The sequence below is a fragment of the Eubalaena glacialis genome, chromosome 2 (genome assembly GCF_028564815.1).
Source record: "Eubalaena glacialis isolate mEubGla1 chromosome 2, mEubGla1.1.hap2.+ XY, whole genome shotgun sequence".
Classification (NCBI taxonomy): Eukaryota; Metazoa; Chordata; class Mammalia; order Artiodactyla; family Balaenidae; genus Eubalaena; species Eubalaena glacialis.
This window is the reverse complement of record NC_083717.1, coordinates 72,068,903-72,094,412: the sequence shown is the minus strand read 5'-3', so window position 1 is coordinate 72,094,412 and position 25,510 is coordinate 72,068,903. Positions and strand designations below refer to the sequence as shown.

General features: G+C 39.0%; 1 protein-coding gene and 1 pseudogene across 1 annotated transcript in view; both read right to left on the bottom strand.

Annotated features, from left to right (window-relative positions):
- The window catches only part of HERC1 (HECT and RLD domain containing E3 ubiquitin protein ligase family member 1), a 227,242-nt gene extending 208,565 nt beyond the window's left edge, over window positions 1-18,677 (bottom strand). Inside the window, exon 1 of the mRNA XM_061180215.1 lies at window positions 18,532-18,677. The gene's annotated coding sequence lies outside the window, so the exon portion shown is untranslated. The remainder of the gene's footprint in view (window positions 1-18,531) is intronic.
- A 4,728-nt stretch (window positions 18,678-23,405) lies between these two features.
- LOC133086100 (U6 spliceosomal RNA) lies at window positions 23,406-23,505 on the bottom strand (annotated as a pseudogene).
- Window positions 23,506-25,510: the final 2,005 nt, after the last annotated feature.

Genomic DNA, 25,510 nt, shown 5'->3' with positions numbered 1-25,510 from the left:
CAAGACAAACAATTGTAAAGTATGGACCTTATTTGGATCCCACTTCAAGCAAACTGTATGTGTATAAAACAATCAGAAAAATATGAAACCTGATTACATATTTGATATTAAGAACTTGCTGTAAATTTTTTTGGTAAGATAATGGTATTATGCTTATTTTATAAAAAAGAGAGAGTGACTCTATCTTTTAAAGATCCACACTGAAATACCTGAAATTTACAAATTAAATATCTGAAATTTACAAATTAAATATGTCTGGGATATGGCTCAAAAAAGTCCAGAGTTGGGAGTGGGGTAGTGGTGGATAGAAATATAGAGAAAATAATACTGTCTATAATAATTCTGGAGGCTCAATGATGGGTACATAGGAGCTGTTTAAACTATTCTTTCTACTTTTATATTAATATATGTTTAAAATACTTTGTAATAAAAAGATTTTTAAAAAAAACACTGGGAATTGAATTACCTACCTAGGACTGCAAATAGCCTCTACATATTCCCATAATAGATTAATGCACAGTCAAGCATAAGTGAATTTAAGTTTACTATGAACAAAAAAAGTACTAAAAGAAATCATTTGACAAGAATTTCACTAACACTCAACATGCTAAACTCTCCTATGTAATTAACTCTTATTTACAAGTCTGTTAACAATATCTAGTCAATTTATGGCTTTCCATGAAAAAAATATAGCTTAATTATGATTTTTTTAAATTTCTATTTAAGTTACAGACAATATTGCAGAGTCATCGCTATCTTTCTACTCCTGTGGGCTTATGGTACTTCTGGAGTTTATCGTCAGCAGACATATTGCATAAGTGCTCCAGCTCACTGAGCTCCAAACAGGACTAGTTTTATCTTGTGTACAAGAACTCCTTCCTGCCTTCCTACTCTGAAATAAAGAGCCAAACCAACAGAAGGCAGACCAAGAGGGAGGGGGTGGTTATAAGGAGGCAGTTACAAGAGAGCACCACGGAAAGGGAGAATATCACTGAGAACTGAAAGCTACAACTTAAAAATACAAAACATTCAGCAATTCTTTAGATTTTTGCAAAACAATGTCACATTTTGTCAATCATCAATTACTTTAAAGTGAAATGATTCTGTGAATTTGCATCTGACTTTATTTCCTTATACAGCATATCTTTAAAGAGTTCTGAAAAATTCCTCTTCATATCTCAGACTAATTTAAATTAACCAAAGCAATTCAGAATAGTTTCAAAATGAACAGGGGAAACAGGTGACATATTAAACTTTTATCAGCATTTCCCTACTGCCACACATTACATGAGTCTTTTCAGAAGCTACCAAACTCTCTTTTTGACTTTAAAAAAGCAAAGTGCCCCACCCCTATGCTAATCTACAATGCAATCAAAACAGCATCAATATTACTACAGCCTAACTGTAAAAGGTCTTAGTGAAAAATATTGGTTTAAAAAAGATCACAACAGTATTATAATTATATTGTTAATTTATATTTTAATCCTAAATTTTATATTTTTAATCTAAATTATATTTCTCAAAAATGCCTAGGCTTTAAGAATAACAAACACTAAGAACATGCCAATTACAACAGGCCATCTTTGCCCTTTCATCATGCCAAGTATCTTCTGCCTCCAGATTAAGCAACTTTCCAATCATTAATTTAAGAGATCAAGCCCATAACACCATACAATGCAGAAGTCCACCACTTAAACTCTGGCAGTTTTGCAAAGGAATAGCAACTTCCTTTATGAATAGAACCTTCATAAAAGAGGGTCTAGCAACTAGAGGTTATTCAAGGGCTTGTTTCTTAGACAGCTACCTCTCTCCTCTGCGGAAGCTTATCAAATGGCAGAATATCTACCGTGTCTATCCCACAGAGGTGTTATGAAGATAAATTGAGAAAATGTTTACCGAACTACTTTGAAAACTGAAAAGCTATATACAAATGTAAGGCATTATTATTTCATTACTTGTTTGCACTCTAGACAGTTAGCAGACTAAACTTGCTACTTAATATCACTGTTTCAAGGTCTACCAAGAAAAACTTATTTCAGGGTATAAAGATTCACTAATATTCACCTTTCTATAGCAAAGTTCAATCCTTATTCCAATTGTTGTTCTCTTCTAACATCTATTACCCTTCTTTGGCAGAAGAAAACTAGAAACATTCTTTAAGAAGTCAAAGCAACATGTGACACCTAAAAGTCTGTCTCATTGTCATCCTGAGTTTCTGAACACCTATGTAGAATGGTCCTGCCCAAACGACATTATTTGGATGGGTTTTTAGATCAGACAAAACCATCACACTGAGGCTGGCCGTTTCCATGCTCTGCCTCCCACAGTTTCCACCAACACCTGCCTTTGTTTCTGAATTCTAATCCAGGCTCCACCACTTACTAGCTATGTAATCCTGGGCAAGTTACTTAACCTTTCTGTGCTTCAATTTCCTATCTACAAAATAAACGTGGCTTAAATAATAAACAGTTCAACCAGATTTAATATTATTTATACAATAAAGTTCTTAGAATAGTGCCTGGTGCACAATAAATGCTCAGTAAGTGTTACCGAGTATTATTACTTTATTTGTGCATCTGGCTACTCCACCACACCACCTTCACTAAATTACATAAATCTCTCCATCATTCGTTGTCATTCCTTCTTTTCAAAAGAATGAGCAATTTTAAGAAGTCAAACTATGACCATATTACTGATAAAATTTCAATGTATCAATACATCACTGGATGTTCAGCTGTATAAGAAAGTTCAATGATACGTTATATAAAAGATACTGGCCCCCACATGCTTTTAAATTATATTAACACATAGATAATATAATATTCCTAGGTTATCCTAGATTTCTAATACTATCAGTTAGCAAAGCTGCTTATTTGAATTGTATCACATAAAACTTCCCATGAACAGTTTTGTATAGTGACTAACAGGAAAGGTCTTCTAAAATGGCAAAATTTAAAAGGGGTTCTATAAATGCTACTATATTAAGTTTAAAAAAAAAAAAGCTTGGATGATAACGTATCCCCCCCCAAAAAATCAATATCAACAGAGACTTTAAATCAAGAGTTTAGAGTGAGGAAAAATAGCTTGCCAGAGCAAGAGGAATTATTATTATTACATTAACATCAATAACATTATAATGAGAGGACAACCAAAGTATGTTAAACACTGCAACACAAGAGCTACACTCCAAGCTTATTTTTTAAATATTACTTAGGACATATTTGAACAATTATATGCTCCTGATAATGTTATAAATTCTAAATCTTAACATTTCACATATGAGCATCTAATTCAAAAAATTCACAGCATTGCTTAACTGATTTAATAGTTCTTCTTTGGCTTAAAATCTTAAAAAGGTAGAATCACTTAATCTAATTTAGAGATAATTTCACTCCACAGACAACTACCGAGAGCTGCATCTCTGGCTTACTATGTGTCAGGGACTTTTCTAGGCACTGGAATGAACAGGTTATAAAGTTCCTGCTCTCACAGAGTTTACATTCCAGTGAGGAAAACAAGTAATAAACGAGTAGACAAATAAATCATTAAATTTCAGAAAGCGTACTATAAAAAAATAAAGCAAGAAAGGAGGATTAACCAAGATGGCGGAGTAGAAGGACGTGCTCTCACTCCCTCTTGTGAGAACACCAGAATCACAACTGGCTGCTGGACAATCATCGACAGGAAGACACTGGACTTCACCAAGGAGAATACCCCACGTCCAAGGACAGAGGAGAAGCCACAGTGAGACAGTAGGAGGGGTGCAATCAGAGTAAAATCAAATCCCATAACTGCTGGGTGGGTGACTCACAGACTGGAGAACACTTATACCACAGAAGTACACCCACTGGAGTGAACGTTCTGAGCCCCACATCAGGCTTCCCAACCTGGGGGTCCGGCAACGGGAGGAGGAATTCATAGAGAATCAGACTTTGAAGCCCAGTGGGAACTGATTGCAGGACTTCGACAGGACTGGGGGAAACAGAGACCCCACTCTTGGAGGGCGCACACGGAATAGTGTGCGCATCGGGACCCGGGGGAAGGAGCAGTGACCCTGGGGGAGACTGAACCAGACCTACCTGCTAGTGTTGGAGGGTCTCCTGCAGAGGCAGGGGCTGGCTCTGTTTCACCGTGGAGACAAGGACACTGGCAGTGGAGGTTATGGGAAGTACTCCTTGGCGTGAGCCCTCCCAGAGTCTGCCATTAGCCCCACCAAAGAGCCCAGGTAGGCCAGTGTTGGGTTGCCTCAGGCAAAACAACCAACAGGGAGGGAACCCAGCTCCACCCATCAACAGTCAAGTGGGTTAAAGTTTTACGGAGCTCTGACTGCCACAGCAACAGTCAGCTCTACCCACCACCAGAGCCTCCCATCAAGCCTCTTAGAGAGCCTTAACCACCAGAGGACATACAGCAGAAGCAAGAAAAACTACAATCCTGCAGCCTGTGGAACAAAAACCACATTTACAGAAAGACAGACAAGATGAAAAGGCACAGGGCTATATACCAGATGAAGGAACAAGAAAAAACCCCAGAAAAACAACTAAATGAAGTGGAGATAGGCAACCTTCCAGAAAAAGAATTCAGAATAATGATAGTGAAGATGATCCAGGACCTCGGAATAAGAATGGAGGCAAAGATCGAGAAGATGCAAGAAATGATTAACAAAGACCTAGAAGAATTAAAGAACAAACAAACAGAGATGACCAATACAATAACTGAAATGAAAACTACACTAGAAGGAATCAATAGCAGAATAACTGAGGCAGAAGAACGGATAAGTGACCTGGAAGACAGAATGGTGGAATTCACTGCTGCGGAACAGACTAAAGAAAAAAGAATGAAAAGAAATGAAGACAGCCTAAGAGACCTCTGGGACAACATTAAACGCAACAACATTCGCATTATAGGGGTCCCAGAAGGAGAAGGGAGAGAGAAAGGACCAGAGAAAATATATGAAGAGATTATAGTCGAAAACTTCCCTAACATGGGAAAGGAAATAGCCACCCAAGTCCAGGAAGCACAGAGAGTCCCATACAGGATAAACCCAAGGAGAAACACGCCAAGACACATAGTAATCAAAGTGGCAAAAATTAAAGACAAAGAAAAATTATTGAAAGCAGCAAGGGAAAAACGACAAATAACATACAAGGGAACTCCCATAAGGTTAACAGCTGATTTCTCAGCAGAAACTCTACAAGCCAGAAGGGACTGGCATGATATACTTAAAGTGATGAAAGGGAAGAACCTACAACCAAGATTACTCTACCTTGCAAGGATCTCATTTAGATTTGATGGAGAAATCAAAAGCTTTACAGACAAGCAAAAGCTAAGAGAATTCAGCACCACCAAACCAGCTCTACAACAAATGCTAAAGGAACTTCTCTAAGTGGGAAACACAAGAGAAGAAAAGGACCTCCAAAAACAAACCCAAAACAATTAAGAAAATGGCAATAAGAACATACATATCGATAATTACCTTAAACGTGAATGGATTAATTGCTCCAACCAAAAGGCACAGGCTTGCTGAATGGATACAAAAACAAGACCCATATATATGCTGTCTACAAGAGACCCACTTCAGACCTAGGGACACATACAGACTGAAAGTGAGGGGATGGAAAAAGATATTCCATGCAAATGGAAATCAAAAGAAAGCTAGAGTAGCTATACTCATATCAGATAAAATAGACTTTAAAATAAAGAATGTTACAAGAGACAAGGAAGGACACTACATAATGATCAAGGGAGCAATCCAAGAAGAAGATATAACAATTATAAATATATATGCACCCAACATAGGAGCACCTCATTACATAAGGCAACTGCTAACAGCTATAAAAGAGGAAATTGACAGTAACACAATAATAGTGGGGGACTTCAACACCTCACTTACACCAATGGACAGATCATCCAAAATGAAAATAAATAAGGAAACAGAAGCTTTAAATGACACAATAGACCAGACAGATTTAATTGATATTTATAGGACATTCCATCCAAAAACAGATTACACATTCTTCTCAAGTGCGCACGGAACATTCTCCAGGATAGATCACATCTTGGGTCACAAATCAAGCCTCAGTAAATTTAAGAAAATTGAAATCATAACAAGCATCTTTTCTGACCACAACGCTATGAGATTAGAAATGAATTACAGGGAAAAAAACGTAAAAAACACAAACACATGGAGGCTAAACAATACGTTACTAAATAACCAAGAGATCACTGAAGAAATCAAAGAGGAAATCTAAAAATACCTAGAGACAAATGACAATGAAAACACAACGACCCCAAACCTATGGGATGCAGCAAAAGCAGTTCTAAGAGGGATGTTTATAGCTATACAAGCCTACCTAAAGAAACAAGAAAAATCTCAAGTAAACAATCTAACCTTACACCTAAAGGAACTAGGGAAAGAAGAACAAACAAAACCCAAAGTTAGCAGAAGGAAAGAAATCATAAAGATCAGAGCAGAAATAAATGAAATAGAAACAAAGAAAACAATAGCAAAGATCAATAAAACTAAAAGCTGGTTCTTTGAGAAGATAAACAAAAGTGACAAACCTTTAGCCAGACTCATCAAGAAAAAGAGGGAGAGGACTCAAATCAATAAAATCAGAAATGAAAAAGGAGAAGTTACAACAGACACTGCAGAAATACAAAGCATCCTAAGAGACTACTACAAGGAACTCTATGCTAATAAAATGGACAACCTGGAAGAAATAGACAAATTCTTAGAAAGGTATAACCTTCCAAGATTGAACCAGGAAGAAACAGAAAATACGAACAGACCAATCACAAGTAATGAAATTGAAACTGTGATTAAAAATCTTCCAACAAACAAAAGTCCAGGACCAGATGGCTTCACAGGTGAATTCTATCAAACATTTACAGAAGAGCTAACACCCATCCTTCTCAAACTCTTCCAAAAAATTGCAGAGGAAGGAACACTCCCAAACTCATTCTATGAGGCCACCATCACCCTGATACCAAAACCAGACAAACATACTACAAAAAAAGAAAATTACAGACCAATATCACTGATGAATATAGATGCAAAAAACCTCAACAAAATACTAGCAAACAGAATCCAACAACACATTAAAAGGATCATACACCACGATCAAGTGGGATTTATCCCAGGGATGCAAGGATTCTTCAATATATGCAAATCAATCAATGTGATACACCATGTTAACAAATTGAAGAATAAAAACCATATGATCATCTCAATAGATGCAGAAAAAGCTTTTGACAAAATTCAACACCCATTTATGATAAAAACTCTCCAGAAAGTGAGCATAGAGGGAACCTACCTCAACATAATAAAGGCCATATATGACAAACCCACAGCAAACATCATTCTCAATGGTGAAAAACTGAAAGCATTTCCTCTAAGATCAGGAACGAGACAAGGATGTCCACTCTCACCACTATTACTCAACATAGTTCTGGAAGTCCTAGCCACGGCAATCAGAGAAGGAAAAGAAATAAAAGGAATACAAATTGGAAAAGAAGAAGTAAAACTGTCACTGTTTGCAGATGACATGATACTATACATAGAGAATCCTAAAACTGCCACCAGAAAACTGCTAGAGCTAATTAATGAATATGGTAAAGTTGCAGGATACAAAATTAATGCACAGAAATCTCTTGCATTCCTATACACTAATGATGAAAAATCTGAAAGAGAAATTATGGAAACACTCCCATTTACCATTGCAACAAAAAGAATAAAATACCTAGGAATAAACCTACCTAGGGAGACAAAAGACCTGTATGCAGAAAACTATAAGACACTGATGAAAGAAATTAAAGATGATACCAACAGATGGAGAGATGTACCATGTTCTTGGATTGGAAGAATCAACATTGTGAAAATGACTATACTACCCAAAGCAATCTACAAATTCAATGCAATCCCTACCAAATTACCAATGGCATTTTTTACGGAACTAAAACAAATCATCTTAAAATTTGTATGGAGACACAAAAGACCCCGAATAGCCAAAGCAGTCTTGAGGGAAAAAAACGGAGCTGGAGGAATCAGACTCCCTGACTTCAGACTATACTACAAAGCTACAGTAATCAAGACAATATGGTACTGGCACAAAAACAGAAACATAGATCAATGGAACAAGATAGAAAGCCCAGAGATAAACCCACGCACCTATGGTCAACTAATCTATGACAAAGGAGGCAAAGATATACAATGGAGAAAAGACAGTCTCTTCAATAAGTGGTGCTGGGAAAACTGGACAGCTACATGTAAAAGAATGAAATTAGAATACTCCCTAACACCATACACAAAAATAAACTCAAAATGGATTAGAGACCTAAATGTAAGACTGGACACTATAAAACTCTTAGAGGAAAACATAGGAAGAACACTCTTTGACATAAATCACAGCAAGATCTTTTTTGATCCACCTCCTAGAGTAATGGAAATAAAAACAAAAATAAACAAATGGGACCTAATGAAACTTCAAAGCTTTTGCACAGCAAAGGAAACCATAAACAAGACGAAAAGACAACCCTCAGGATGGGAGAAAATATTTGCAAACGAATCAATGGACAAAGGATTAATCTCCAAAATATATAAACAGCTCATTCAGCTCAATATTAAAGAAACAAACACCCCAATCCAAAAATGGGCAGAAGACCTAAACAGACATTTCTCCAAAGAAGACATACAGACGGCCACGAAGCACATGAAAAGATGCTCAACATCACTAATTACTAGAGAAATGCAAATCAAAACTACAATGAGGTATCACCTCACACCAGTTAGAATGGGCATCATCAGAAAATCTACAAACAACAAATGCTGGAGAGGGTGTGGAGAAAAGGGAACCCTCTTGCACTGTTGGTGGGAATGTAAATTGATACAGCCACTATGGAGAACAATACGGAGGTTCCTTAAAAAACTAAAAATAGAATTACCATATGACCCAGCAATCCCACTACTGGGCATATACCCAGAGAAAACCATAATTCAAAAAGACACATGCACCCGAATGTTCATTGCAGCACTATTTACAATAGCCAGGTCATGGAAGCAACCTAAATGCCCATCAACAGACGAATGGATAAAGAAGTTGTGGTACATATATACAATGGAATATTTCTCAGCCATAAAAAGGAACGAAATTGAGTCATTTGTTGAGACGTGGATGGATCTAGAGACTGTCATACAGAGGGAAGTAAGTCAGAAAGAGAAAAACAAATATCGTATATTAACGCATGTATGTGGAACCTAGAAAAATGGTACAGATGAGCCCGTTTGCAGGGCAGAAGTTGAGACACAGATGTAAAGAACAGACATATGGACTCCAAGGGGGGAAAACTGCGGTGGGGTGGGGATGATGGTGTGCTGAATTGGGCGATTGGGATTGACATGTATACACTGATGTGTATAAAACTGATGACTAATAAGAACCTGCAGTATAAATAAACAAACAAAACAACTAATACTAAACTTTCATTGGGTTATTTGTATGGAAATATGTTAATATAAATGTTTCAGACATTACATGAAATTTCTAAAAATCTTATATGTTCTGGTATAATGTTATATGTCATAATCCTAGTTATTACTTTAAAATGTATATCTCAGAAATAACTAATTTTCTTGTCAACTGCATTATTATGAACTTTCATCAAATCTTTAACCGTGGTCATTTTTAAGTCTTTTGTCATTTACAGACAGTTCTGGGTGTACTCTGATGCTTTTGCAAATATGTTCCTATAAAAGGGTTTCATCTTCAAGAAATTCATGGAAAAGACTCTGACAAGTACAGGTTTATGGTAACTGACTGTACTGCTGAACTGAATGAATAAGCATTTTCAGAACTCTAATGAAAAACTGATGAACTCATAAAAGTGCTAACAAAAGATCAAGATGAAAAAAAAATTAATTACATGGGACTGAGTGAACTGATGAGGATGAGTATAATTTTTGTGACTTTCTGTTTGAATTTTAAAAATAAATAAATAAATAAAGCAAGAGAGACAAGGATAAATTAGGGTCAAGGTGATCACTAGTTTGTACAGTGTGCCCATTGGAGATTTCTAAAGAGGTAGATTCTCTGAACCCCTTTTTAAGCAGACACTTGAATGATGTGAGGGAGCAAGCAGTACAAAGACCTGAGGGAGGAACAGAGCAAGAGCAAGTATTAAGCCCTGGGAATGCACCTGGCATGATCAAAGAACATAGCGAAGTTCAGCGTAGCAGAAGTGGAGTGAAAAGAGAGAAGGAGACAGGGACTACGTCATGGAGGACTTTACAGGCCATGGCCAGGAATCTGGCTGTTATTTTAATTATAAAAGGAAGTCATTATAAAGTATTAAATAGAGGAGTGGCTTATCTGATGAACAGTTAAAAAGATCATTCTAGCTGTGAAACGCAGAATAGACTGTAGGAGGTCAAGTCAGAAAACAGGGAAAACAGTTAAGAGACTCTTGTAATTATCTAACCAGGACATGATGGTGGTTTAGACCAGAGTAATAAGGTAGAGATGATGATATCTGATCAGATTAGAAATATATTCAAAAGATAGAACCAAGAGGATTTGCTGATGGGCTGATTATAGGGTATAAAGAAAAGAAAAGAAAAGAATCACACGTGACACTTAGGCTTTTGGCCTGAGTGACTAGGTAAATGGTCCTGCCATTTACTAAGGGCATATTGGGAGGAAATGGTGAGGACAGGAATCACAACTTCTGTGTTGTGCAAACTTAGTTTGAGAAGCCTTTTAGACAGCCAAATGAGATGTGGAATAAGCAGACGAACTATGACACTGTACCTCAGGAAAGGGGTCAGGGCTGAAGATATAAATGTGGAAGTCAATCAACATTTAGATAGTTCTTAAAGCCACAGAAATGGATAAATGTAGATGGGAAAAACTTTTTTGTTTAATCTTCACATGAGCCCTATGAGGTAGCAACTATCATCATTCCCATTTTATAGATCAGAAAATAGGCTAAGAGATAAAAACTTATCCAACATCACTCTACTAATAAGTGGTAATAAGTTAGAAAAACAAACAAACAAAATATCTAATTAACTATAATGACTATGACCTTTCTCAACCGGGTTCATCATCTGAACCATAGAACTTGAAATGAATATTGGAGTGAATCTTTTCTCAACTCTCCCAAGGACAGTAGATAACTACTGCCATTCTAGGTGCACTGGAGAGAAGTTAATTCTTCACATACAATTAATGCTCAAATGTCCTAGAACATTAGGGTTTAGTTCTCTCATGGAACCCCAGATGAGAAAAAAACTATACTATTATTCTATTGTTACTATTATTCTACTACTACTACTACTACTACTACTACTACTACTACTAGTGGTAGGAATCACTTAAAATGAGAGAAAAAAAGATTGGTGAACAACATAAGTTACCATCCTGTGGAAACCTTTTCATGGCTTTGCTTTGTAACCAGTAAAATAAAGTGTTATTTGAGGTTTTTATACCACCAAAGGTGATTGTAAGAATACACCAAACCTCTACTGATTCTACTCACAATCAGCACTCATCATCTGTCTTCCTGAGAACATCAATTCATCAGAAAACCACTAGAATATAAGCTCCTCTGGTGCAAGAATATTTGTTTTTTCATTAATGTATTCCAAGCACCTGGAACAATGTCCTTTTTGGTGAAAGAACCTAAATTTCCAGTCTCCCTGAGCAGAACTTGTTACCTTGTAAGATGGAGATGTTTTTCATGTTGTCTTAGTTTCTTGGCACCACTAAAATCTGATAGGATTATCCTAATCCAGAACTTTAAACTCTCGATTTCTTCTTCCTTAAGACTGGCCTTCTTTCTTATGGAAATAAAACAGATTCCAGATAAAGCCATTATTGTTCAAATAACTACCATACCATAGTGCCAGTATGTACTGTATGTCCTGTTCAAAATAACTAGCATACAATGTGAACCAATAATTACTATCTCATACATACTCTACAGGAAAAAACATTCTCCTTACAATTTCAGTTATCCTTTGTTAAACTCCACAAGTATTTCAGAGCACGGGTATTATGAATCAATGCAGCAACTCCATTAAATGCAAAAAGTTTCAAATGAGCAATCCTGGGTAGATCGGAAATTGCCTTCTAGTCAATTTCCCCTGCACAAAATAACCTACATGTTATCAGTACAGTATTAGTGGACAATATATTTCATTTTCAAGCTATAAGAACCTGCCAACAGGACTTCCCTGGTGGCTCAGTGGTTAAGAATCTGCCTGCCAATGCAGAGGACACAGGTTCGAGCCCTGGTCCAGGAAGATCCCACATGCCACGAAGCAACTAAGCCCATGAGCCACAACTACTAAGCCTGTGCTCTAGAGCCCTAGAGCCACAACTACTGAAGCCCGCACGCCTAGAGCCCGTGCTCCACAATGAAGAGTAGCCCCCGCTCGCCGCAACTAGAGAAAGCCCGCACGCAGCAATGAAGACCCAACGCAGCCAAAAAAAAAAAAAAAAAAAAAACCTGCCAACAGCAGGCATTAAGTGCCCTTCCACGATGGGTTCCGGTCACTGAAATGACTGCAGGGCATTTTTAAAAATCAGTCATCTCTGGCAAAAAAAAAAAAAAATATTAAAAAGCACAACAACACATTCTGTTGGTAAGGCTGTGGTGAAAACAGGTGTTCTCATACATTACTGATGGGAACGCAAATTAGTACAACACTTCTGGAGGAAAATCTGGCAATACCTAACAAAACTACATATGCACAGAACTTTTGACCCAGCAATCTCACTTACAGGAATCTACCCTGAAGATACATCTCTTACACTACAAAAATATATATTCACAGGTCACTTACTGCAAAATTGTTTATAACTGCAAAATACAGGAAACAACCTAAGTGCTCACATATAGAAGAATGACTGAATAACTTAGGATACATCTACACAGTAGAGTACTATACAGCTGTAAAAAAGAATGGAGAATATCTGGGAATTCCCTGGTGATCCAGTGGTTAGGACTCAGCACTCTAACCGCTGGGACCCCGGATTAGATCCCTGGCCAGGGAACTAAAATCCCATAAGCCACATGGCGCTGCCAAAAAATAAATAAATCAAAAATTTAAAAATTAAAAAAAAAAATGGAGAATATCAAAAGACTATCTCTTCAAAAGAATGAACTGTTGGGGTGATTTCCAGGACACACTATTAAGTTGAAAAAAAGGTGCAAAAAAGTATCTATAACATGCCACTCTCCATATAAGAAAGAAGGGAATGGGAAAACCAGTTTGGCAGTTCCTCAAAAAGTTATCATATGACCCAGTAATTCCACTGCTAGGTATATACCCAAGGGAATTGAAAACATACATCCACATAAAAACTTGTACCTGAATGTTCATAATAGCCACAAAAAAAAAAGAAAAGAAAAGAAAAACCAAATGTCCATCAACTGATGCATGGATGAACAAAGTGTGGTACATTCATACAATGGAATATTATTCAGCCATAATAAGAATGAAATACTGACACATGCTATAACATAGATGAACCTAGAAAAGATTACGTTAAGTGAAAGAAGCCAGGCACAATCATATGATTCCATTTACACAAAATGTCCAGAATAAACAAGTTCATACAAACAGAAAGTATGGTTACTAGTGGCTGGAGAAGGGGGAATAGGAGGTGAATACTTCCTATACTTAGTACTAAGTATACTTAGTACTTCTAATGAATACAGGGTTTCATTTCCGGATAATGAAAATGTTCTAAAATTAGGTAGTGGTGATGGTTGCACAACCTTATGAATAGACTAAAAAACAATGATTTGTACACTTCAAAAGGGTGAGCTTTGTGTTTTGTGAATTGTACCTCAATTTAAAAAACTGTATGCAAGAAAAAAAGGAATACAAAAAAAACACAATCTGTTCATCCGTGCAAAAGAGATAATGGAAGGATAAACCAGAAACTAAAGAAGCTGGTTACCTAAGGGCATGGAAAACAGGTGGGGAAAAGGGGGAGGGGAGGGAATGGGAATAGGGTAGTAGGAATAAGGAGTGACAATTATCTGAGTATATTTTTTTTAATGTAATGTTTAGTAGCAGTAATGTTTCATATACCAAAATAAATAAAATCAACCAGAATTGGAGGAACCCAAAATAGGATACAAAGAATGAGACCTAACTGCATTACAAATGAATAATATAACCACACTAAAGGAAGTGAGGAACAAAAGAATTAACCTAAGTAACTTTGAAAAACAGTATGTTGACTAGATACTGTAAGGCTAAAGACAAGGAAAAAAACATGTATACAAATACTGCACTCATTGGTAAATATGTTTCTCATAAGGGTTAGCAATAGGTCACTACTTGATGTGCATTCTAAAATTGAACAAATAAATTAGTATACAGTATTATAGATAAGGAGAGACAGGTTTCTCACTGTCAGAAAAAAAAGTTACAAATAAGAAACGGTTGGTACAGCAGAAACTACACAACACACAACATTGTAAAGCAACTATACACCAATAGAAATTAATTAAATAAATAAATAAAAAGAAAAGGTTGGAATGAACCTTGTGGTGTTGGACTGGAATACAAGATATTAATATGAACTCAAATATGGTTTTTAAAATATAGAGAAAGACACAGAAATAAGTGTGTGTGCGTGTGTGTGTGTGTGTCTGCTTGCATGTGTGAGCAGGTTAGTATATATACATATATTTCCTAGCTCTGTCCTCTGAGGGCCTAGGAGCAATGACACCCCAGTGAGCATACCTAGCATTCAGATCTGGATTTAAATTCTGTTCTCCAATAAAAGGAACTAGATCTCCTTAGAGAAGTAGTTGATTTCAGGACAGGTACAAGGAAAAATACAAGATCAGCATGGAATATAGCCTGTGGTGCCAGAATATAAGGAACTGCTCAAAAAAGGGTGGAGGACAACCCGAAAGAGCTCCTAATGGCCAAAACTGGAAGAATCTGAGCAATAAGATAATGATACTATTGAAGTAGAATCTCTAGAATAAAATAAATATCCATGAAGTCATACTTATAAAAATAAATAATTTAACAAATAGATGAGAAAGGGACATCTCTTTCTTACAGAAGAATTCCAATAATAAATGTAAAAGGAACGAGGGAAATAACAAAATCACCAGTAGGCAAATACCACAATAATAACTGCTGCAGACAAGAGCCACCAATGGTTGCTAAAATCAGTGGGAGAAAGTTTGAAGAGAAACAGTGTATCTGCATAGTCTCAAAGTATCTCCCTTAAGATATGTATCAATTACAAAAAGAAAAATAGTAACTTTATAGTGGAGAATACAGCAGAGTTCACCTTAATAAAGCAATCGAGGTTAAAATATCACTAACAATAAGCCATATCAACACCATGTACCTCTAGTATGATGCACTGAGGACACATCCCTTTTGTAGTTTTCTTGCAAACATACAGAACCTCAATCTAATCATGAGAAAAACATCAGACAAACCCAAAATGAGAAATATTATACAAAATAACTAGTACTCATCAAAAGTGTCAAGGTCATGAAAGACAAGGAAAAACAGAGGAACTGTCACAGACTGTAGACAAGACTAGGAAGATATAACAACTAAATGCAATGTGGGATCCTGGATTAGATCCTGGGAGGAAAAAAAAAAAATACATTGGGGAAAAACTGGTGACATTCATATAAAGTCTGTAGTTTAGTTGATAATATTTCACCAATGCGAATTTCCTGGGTTTGATCATTGTTATGTAAGTCTTCAACAGTAGAGGATGCTATGTGAAGGGTATATAGGAACTCTCTGTACTATCTTTGCAACGTTTCTGTAAGTCTAACATTATTTCAAAATAAAGTTAAAAATAAATAAAATCCATCAATCGATCATCTTATGCGAATGTCTTATTCCCTTGCTCAGGGATCTCATCTGGAATTTAATATTCCCATTAATTTAGAGGGTCTAGTAAGTGACAGCAGAACAAACTGAAATCATAAAAACCAGATCGGGCATCTAAAAAGTAAATTACTTACTTTATGTTTTTTATACCTTCTGCCTTTTTTAGTCAAAAAAAATTTCTGCTGTTGCAACTTTACTGGCTTTGCAAACTTCTTTTAAAACGACCAATTTTTTTTTATGTTTTCAATATCATGATAATCCGTAGTATGTGCCCAAAATAACATATTTCATTTGTCTGTTAACGCCAGTTTTATTTACATAAAAAACTGTCAATAGATTATAGTGTTTGTTACTTATTATCACACAGTCGTCCAACCACAAAATTCAAGGTTTTTTCTCAGGTCAATTTGCTTTTATCCTAATACAAACTTCTCTCCACACCCTAAACTACAAAGTCACCATCATTGTTATTTTAAGTTCTGAAAATGTGAATTTTAAAAAATCAGCTGTTCAATGTATGCAGTCTTTTTTTTTACTTTCAAATATTGAGTAATTTAGTCTTTTTTGGGAAAAATGCTTGGGACATTAGAATTGTACTGTATTTATTATTTGCATCCTCTACTAACCTACCCAGCCTAATCAACAAGTCTTCTGAAATTCCTTTTATCAAATAGGATTTTCAGATGTTTATATTAATAAACAGATTAAGTGACATGTTTACATTTGCTTTCTCCTCCACGAACCACCACGATGCCTGCATTGGGAGTGGAATACATGACCAGCAAATGAATGGGTAAGTGTCACAAGCAAACAGCATGACTAGAAATTTAAGAAGCAAAGTGATAAGAACCTTAGGGAAAGCAAAATTCATAAAAGTTTAGAATTACAAGAGGCCTTAATAGGCCATTCCAATGACAACCCCAGACAGATGACAATCTATCCTATTTTTAAAAGCCTCCAGATTTTCAACCTCCCTAGATGTCTCATTCTGCCATATAAAACTGTCGTGTGATTTGGGGGAAATATTGCAAGACTATTCTTTGCCCTACCTAATGCTTTCTTTCTTCAAATAATATAACAATACATTTTAACTCACTTCCAAGATTTACGAATGCGCACAGGTGCTTAATACACATGTGTGTACATATATATGCACATATATGCACACAGGTACCAAGGACACTCAATTTTGCTTGTATAAACACACACTATAGAAATCTACATAATCAAAGGCACATGTCCATCCCATCCCAATCACAAAAGCACTATGAAACAAACAATGCCACATAATGATTCGGGTCTAAAAATAACCAATGGGAGCCAATTTTATAAAGCCTTGAAGTAAACAGGTTTCTTCCCACCATAATAATCAAAGTTTATTTGCTTTCCACAAATACTACTCCTTTGCAGCACCCACCACAGGCAGAACTGTAAAAACACATATGTCCTAGATCCAAGTAAATAATACTTTTTAATGTTTTCTTTTTTAAAAAGCATTTAGCTAATAATCATTTTGGAAGAGGGCCCAATGAAAGAGATAGTGATGACAGTACAGTCAGTGCTAATGAACAAGTAACCAGTTTTAATCAAGCAGGTCAAAGAAGTGACTCAAATAAAACAAATCATTTTTCCAACATGTATAGAATGGGGAAGTCCCAGTCAAGGATGAGCCAAAAACTATTTGAAAAAATTAAGTGTCTGTTAGGAAATACACCAAAATGTTAACCATGAAATGCTACCTCTAGAAATGGAATTACGAGGATGGGTCAGTGTGTTCAGATTTGGTATTCCTATTATTCTGAGTATCCATATTTTCTACTGCATTATAGAAATCATTGTTAAATTAAAGCAAATTCCGTCCCTGTGTTTCACAGCTCTCTAGGATACACAGCATGTCTTTTACATAACCTCCTGGGAGAGATGGTACCAGCTCCGGTCCTCCTGTGTCTCCCATGAACCTGCCACCCATCACAGGAAAGGTTTCACTATGTTCCCTGAGACAGCTCCCGTCATCATCATCCTCATCTCACCCCAGAGACTTCACAATGCATCTCGTCTCCCCTCCCAGCAGCAAAAGCTTTATAAATTGTTATTTTATAGAGGCAGAAGATTTGAAGAAAGGTTTACCAGATCATGAGCTGCCCCCACCCAAAAAGCAGAGCAAAAGGGAAAGACACGTCGTCCCAACCTCCACCCCTCAAAAGGTGGAGGGTGACGGGGGGCACCCGGGTCGCGGCTCTCCTCGGATCCCGAAATAGAGTCGGGCCGCCACCCCACCCCCCGGTCCGAGCCCCGGCCGGGGGCGGGACTCTCGTTAGCGGATAAAGGAGTGGGGAAGTCAGAGACGCGACCCCCGAGGCCCGTGGACTGGTACAGCAAGCCGCCAGAGGGGCGGGCTCCTCCGCCCTCTCGGGCCAGCGGCTCGGCTTCTAACGCGGCTCTGTAGCCGCCCGGGCAGCGAGAGGCCTCAGGGGCCGGGGAGCCGCACCGCGCCGGGAGGGCTTCCTCAGGCCTCTGCCTGCCTCCCACCCGGGACCCCGGCGGCCCCCTTCGGCGGCGGCCCCCGAACGGCTCCGGCCGGCCTTGCCGGGCCAGCGGGGCGCACGCACAGGCGGCCAGGAGGACAGAAGAGAAGGCGTTACCATACGCGGCTCCAGAGCTGGCGGGGGTGGGGCGCGGCTCCGGCGACCCGAGCCCGGCTCGGCAGCAGCTGCGGTGGCCGCGTCCTTTATTTTTGCTGCAGCAGCGGCGACTTGTCAAAGGGAAAGACGTAGGAGGCGGCGGCGGCAGCAGCAGCGGCGGCAGGCGAGTCTCGCAGGACTTGGGCGGAACTCTCGCGCAGCCTGGAGCCCTCGCCCCGCCCCCCAGGCCTAGCGCGGGAGGCGAGAGCCTCTGGGGGAGGAGTGCTCGGGCCAGGCTGCAGGAGAACGGGAAAAGAGTCTGGGATTTAATAATGGATAGGGGTGGGAAGCCCAGATTCTAGGAACACCCAGTTACCGCGCAGCCCTCACCTTTCAGCCCTCGCAGAGTCCAGGCAGCTCGGTGCGTGCGCAAGGATCGGACTCCGCATGAGGCACAATTGGGGGGCGTTTCATAAACGGCGGTGAGGAGTACGGGGGCCAGCCAGCGCGCCCCCTTTTCCTCGTGGTGGGCGTGGAAGACCCTACTGCCCCGCGTCCTGTTGCTGCCTGATGGAGCGACGCGTGGAAAAGCTGGCTGCCGAGGCTAGGCGGCCACACCCCTTTATCTCGGACTCTCGCCACGCGCTCTGCGCTCTTTATCTCCCACACCAGCCAGCCCAAGACTTCTGGCCGGTCAAGTTCAATCACATGAAAGCGGTTCACTTGAGTTACTTCTAGCTTATTATTCATGAATTTGTGCAGCAGGACTGCCAAAACCCTGCAGATGCTGGGGCCTGCGACTCCTCTGTTTTTTCTGCAGAGGTAAATTATGACTTTGATCTTGACCTTGACCTCGACCTCTACAGTGAAGTCTCATGAGTGGAGGGACCCTGACTGGCCTAGTCATCACTGTGTCTCCAGCACCTAACACCGGCCCAGGTGCTCATTAAACTGTCGAATGAATACACCTGTCCCCGTCTTCCTTCTGTACCTGTTCCTACTCCAAGACTCCGCATTTATAGCCACCATCCTGATATCCTTCGTTGAAAATTTTCTAACGAGCAGCAGTTATGTGTAACTGACTGAGGTCATGGAGCCGATCGCTTCCCTCCAGAAGTTCACAATCTAATTGGGGACATACGAGGAATATGCAGCATACAGGCCATGCACGTGTCACTAATGTAAAAAATTGTGATATAGGCAGAAGAGGGAGTGCTTGCCCCATGGATATATGCGGAGATAAGTTGGATATATGCGAGGCAGTTTAGCCTAAGAGTTTTTTGACTCACTGTCAAATAATTTGTTTCACTGTCACATAGGTGAGAATTCTGGAATCCCACTTACCAGGTGTGTGACTTTGGACAAGTTGCTTGACCTCTCCGAACCTCAGGTCCTTATCTGTCAACTCATAATGTTAGTTCTTATTATCACAGGGCTCCTGTGAGGAGTAAAATATATGTAAAGCTCCTGACACATATTAATTACTCATTAAATGCTAGGCCTTATTATATGTGTAACTTTTAAGTTTCTACATGTGAAATGTGTGTCTATTTCTGGTAAACTAGATGTGAGGGGGTGGGTATATGTGAAGTGATGTCATTGTTGCCAGTGCTTTATCATCTGGTTATTGCGTGTGAAGCTGAGACAAGGTTAACAAGCTCCCTTGCCGTCCTCATTTTAACTTGTTGATGATGTAGGCATCTGTGTCACTCAAAGCATCCCATGACATTCCATTTTTCTTGGATTTCTAAAACTTTACTAGGACTCTGCTTATTTTAGAGGCCAATTGAGACATTCCCTCCTTTGCCCTCTCCTTAGCTTCCACCCTCAGGGCGGTGTGGAAAGGAGGAATGAATACTGTTGAGTCCAATTGCATACAATTATCAAATACAAATAATGTCAGCAAGTAAGCCCTGAATACTTTGCATCCTCAACTTCACCACTTCACCCCTTCCCTGACCACTCTTTAATACTTAAATCACCATCTGCTGGAGTTCATTATCAACATCTTTCTCCAAACTCTACCAGTTCATTTTATTCAGATTTCCCCTGGGGAAAAATGTTGGAGATGGGGGAGGGCGGCGTGGGGGGGAATAAGGGGAACTCAAGGCCAAGGCCTCATCATTGAAGGCTCTGGCCCTGATAGTCCTCTGAGGTACACTCTCTGGCCACACCAGTCAGCTACATCTTCGCGCACACATACACATCATCCCCATCTGATACCACATATTCCACAATCCTACAGCTCAGCCAGGAGGTCCCAGGCAGAGGAAGTGGAAAATCAACAGAAAAATACATTTTTTTCATCTTTCATCTGCATGTAGGGAATATGTGGCTCCTAAATAAAAAGTGGGGCTAAGTCACAGGTGAAAGGAACCAACAGAGGAGTGAAGTGTTGGAGGCAGAACAGGGAGAAAGTTAAAAGGATTCAGGGGGTAAGTTTGTTTTGCCTTTGGCACTTGGCTCAGGAAACAAACAGCTTTCAATATTCAGAAAAGGGCTCCAGAGCAGGAATCCACAGTCAGGAGTCCTGGTGTCTCCTGAAATTGCAGCTTATTTGCCCTCAGGTTACACAGCCTTTCTCACACCCATAAATAGGGCTAATTATGGGTATCTTGCCTGTCTCGGAGTATCATGGGAGTCAACATAGGAAAGTACTTGCAAGCCTAAAACTCTCTATAAATGTGACACATTATTTTCATCCATCCATTCATTTAACAGATCTTTGTTGAATGCCTATCATAAACCAGGCACTTGTGCAAGACACTGAATATACTAAGTTGAGCAAGCTTTAATACCTGCCTTCAAGGAGCTTATGGTGTAATGGGAGGAGGAAGGGAAGAAAATAGGTAAGTATAATGCCGTGTGAGGAGACTGCAAGTGATAAGTGTATGGGGGAAGGATTGAGTGAGAGGAAGGACAGCTGAAACACTTCTTGGAGAAGGAGGTTTAGAAGGATAGCACACATAATGAGGATCCAGTCCATTTCCTAAAGAGTGATCCATAAATCAACTCCAAAATAACTTCAACAAATTGCTCTGTTGTGGGTTGTGAGTTCTGCTTTGTTCTAATAAAATGCACATCTCCTAAACCGTTAGAAAAGAGTCTTTGATGTGAAGTCATTGTATATACCCATTAGCTTTGAAGAAAGATGGAATTAATGGAGGGAAAGATCAGTGGTATCTTAATTAGAAACATTTTGTTCTTACAGCTTCTGTTTAAACACCATAGAAAGAGAGAATGCATTCCCCCTCACATACTTGGTCTCCAGGAGTTCCCTTCAGCCAGTCCTTCCGATACAGGTAATACTGCCTATCAGAGGCCAAGAAGCTTTTCCAAAATGTGAAAACAATACCTTATTTTTATGTGTTTCTTTATACTCCACTTTTTTACAAAAAGACTTTGAGATAGATATTAACACTTTATTCTTAATCATGTTCCCCACAAAGAAACTCCAAGAGAGTGTATATATTATTCAATTATTTCTCACATTCATTGGTGCCTACTCTGTGTAAGACATCATGCTGGAACTGTAGGCTGTACAAAGTAGGTCCGTGCCCTCTCGGGTCCTGAAAACTGAAGGTGGGGATAAATGTCCATGAAAAGATAGCTAAATAACCAACAATGTGGATTCCATTGCCCTGTATTTTTCTGTTGGTTGAATGAGCAAAATTGTAAAGTTAGGCACCCAACTTCTGAAACGTGTTTACCCTACTGCTCCACCAGAGAAGGAGGATACAAAGGAAGGGCAAGATGTTTATTGTAACTTGATATTTATAGATGTATGATAGGTATTTTAGTAGGTCCTCTGGAATACATCATCCTTTAAACAGAGTGTAACTATTGCAGTTTTCTCTGAGTATGGGTAAAATTTGAAACTGACCAAGCCCAAGGACCAATTAAAATTATTCTGGAAGACAAAGACTTGCACAAAACAAACAAAACCAGCCATCAATAAAAAGCAGTATGATAGGAGCTAAAAGATGGTGCAGAAAATAAATATTCTCAGAACTCAGAAAAGAGAAAAGATTTCTAGACAGAGAGAACTTCACCCAGGTGGTAGAATTTGAGAGGGGAGCTGACAGCTAAATAGAAAAAGTTACATATTCTGGTAATAATGTATTCTCAAAACACCAACCTCCAGGCCACAAAAGTTGCCTAGAATTTTTAAGGGTATCTACATATGAGAACACACTTGGTACCTCTTTTCTCCCTAACAAATAATTGATCTGCCAAAGAGGTTTGAAAGGAAGCAGGGATACTAAAAATAGGACCACAAGATTGACAGATAGTTCTTTTGGAAATGCAGTCCGTTCTTGCTGAATGCAAACCTTATAGAGTTAGCACTTGAAATCCATATTCTAAATGAAATATCACACATACCAGGACAACCCACTATCTCACCAGTATTCATTTCCCTTGTAGTTCCTTAAGGCTGCAATGCAATTACCATTTTTAGGTAAATTAGCTTATTTTTACAACAGTTTGTGAGTGTTGTTTCATCAAAACACAACTGCCTGAGGCACACACAGATGAACATTTTCTCACTCAGCAGCAAGGAATGGAACATTGATGCTGAGGAAAGAAAACGAAACTGTAGGGGGAAAAGTGTGCCTCCAGTGAGGAGGAGGGAAGAAGAAGGGAACTAACATGTATGTAGTGCTATCCATGCCAGATACTGTGGTAGCACAGTGGGAACAAGATGAACAAGGCAAATCTTTGTTCTGGAAAGAAACTAGTAGAGGAGGTGTATATACAAATAATTGTAACACAAGTTAGAAAGTTCTAAGTACCATAAAAGAACTTTTTTTTTTTTAAAGGAATGTTAGAATTTATTTAATTGGCTCTGGGCCGAAAGAACGTAGACACATTATAATTCTCTTGAGACAGATTCGAAAAATATGGAACACTTCACAAATGTGCGTGTCATCCTTCCACAGGGGCCATGCTAATCTTCTCTGTATCGAAAAGAACTTTTTTCCCCTTTTTAAAGGACTGGGGAGCTTAGAAGAGGGATAGTTGAATTGCAACATGTTGGACCAGGGAAAGTTCATGAGAAATGGGGCCTTGAAGACTGAGTGGTTACTTTTGGACATGTGGGAATGGGGAACATTCTAGGCACAAAGAACAACATAAGCAAAAGTGTGCTCAGAATGAGCAGGCAGTCCAGTTTAGTTGTAGCCATGTGGCATTTATGTTATCCAGAACTCCTGGTTGCAAGTGACAGAAACTTCCCACCTGAACTTGCCTGGCAAAGTAAAGGAGAAGAATTAGCTTAAGGAATCCAAAAAATTGTTGAACAGTCAACGTAAAGTGGTGGGGGCAGTAAACAGAGGCTTCAGGAACTTGTAGAACCAGGAACTTCAGCACCACCAGAATTCTCTTGCTTCGTCTTTGCTTCCCTTGTTGCATTGGCTTCAGTTTCTTTCAAGACTGGCTTTCTTCAGATATTAGGAAATACAGCACCCCCAAGTTTTACATCTTACTATTTCCACCATTAGAAAGGGACTACCACTCTTCATTCAAGCTTGAAATTAAGGGGAAAAAAAGTGCTAATTGGCCAGGCTGGGATCAGTGCTCATCCCTAGAACAATCCCAGGGGCCCAAGAGGAAGGGCAGGGCACACCATAAATGTGCACCATTGTATTCGCTGATGGTTTGAGAAGAAGTGGGAGATGGGTCTGGAAAAGCAGTTGAGTCTTGTAAGGCTGTGCTCTGGGAGTTGGAAGGACTGAAGTTGGCATCTGTACAAGGGGCAGATCAGGTGATCAGGAAGGGGAGGAAATGTTTTGGCCCAAAATTATGGTGAACATTCACTGGATTATCAGGTTAAAACTGGGTTGAAACTTTTGTCATTGTTCAAAGTGATTAGTGTTTTGTCATTTCAATCAAGATGTAAAACATAGGGGGTCTCTCACATTGACATTGCACAGCAAGACCTGGAATCCTTCTTCAGCCTTCTAGCTGGGTGACTTTAGGTGGTTATCTTAACCCAACTGAGCCTGAATTTCTTCACTGAAAAATAATAGTATAATGACAGCTAACATCTATTGAATCTAGATGTTCTAAGCACATTTCAAACACTATTTCATTTAATCTTCAAATCAACCCTACAGGGCTCTATATAAATCTGCGATAGTAATCCCCACTCACAGGATTATTGTAAAGATTAAAGAAACCACATAAGATGCAGAGCCCATTTGCCTGGCGCACAGCCAGCACTCAATACATCGTTATTTTTAATTATCTGTTTCCCAGAAAAGGAAACTCCCCTCATTTCCTGATTGCCTTGGGCACCAAAAGCTGATACTTTGAGAAAACAAAAACAAATGGAAGGGAAGAACTCTATGACCCCTTGTCTCTGACATAGAGGGGGTTAGTTAGGCTTGACTTAATAGGGGCTAAAATAGGCCAGGAAGAGAAATACTACAAAATACTAGAAAGTAGGATATTGAGAAATGTGGTTGCAGAATGCCGACTGAATGAGATTGGGCTAAGTTTCCCTTTCTTTCTTTTTAAAAGGATAAAACTACCCCCCAAAGTTTCATCTGTATAGCTGATTTAAAGAGCCATTTGAAGTTGCTCTTCTCTCTGACCTGAATGCTATCAAATGACTGGGATTATTCAACCAAGGGAAGGAAATAACATTCACTGAGAAAAACCAATGTGCTTGGGCCCTCTGCTGAGCTCTTTAGATACATTAATATCTTTTACTTCCACTGCCATCCAGTAAGGTGAATACTTTCTCTGCATTATACAGATAAGAAAACTGAGGCTGAGAGTTTCGAAGTGACCTGGTACAGGTCACCAGCTAGTAAGTAGCAAGGCTGGAATTCAAACACAGTTCTGTCTGACTTCAAAGTCGAGAATACAAAATAGAAAGTCCCACTTCCTTACCGGGGAGAGATACTCAAGGCATGGGTACTACCGAAACCTGAGAAAACTGGTGAAATAATAGGCACTTCTCAACTTCTCTTTCCTCTACCCTTTCTCCCATGGC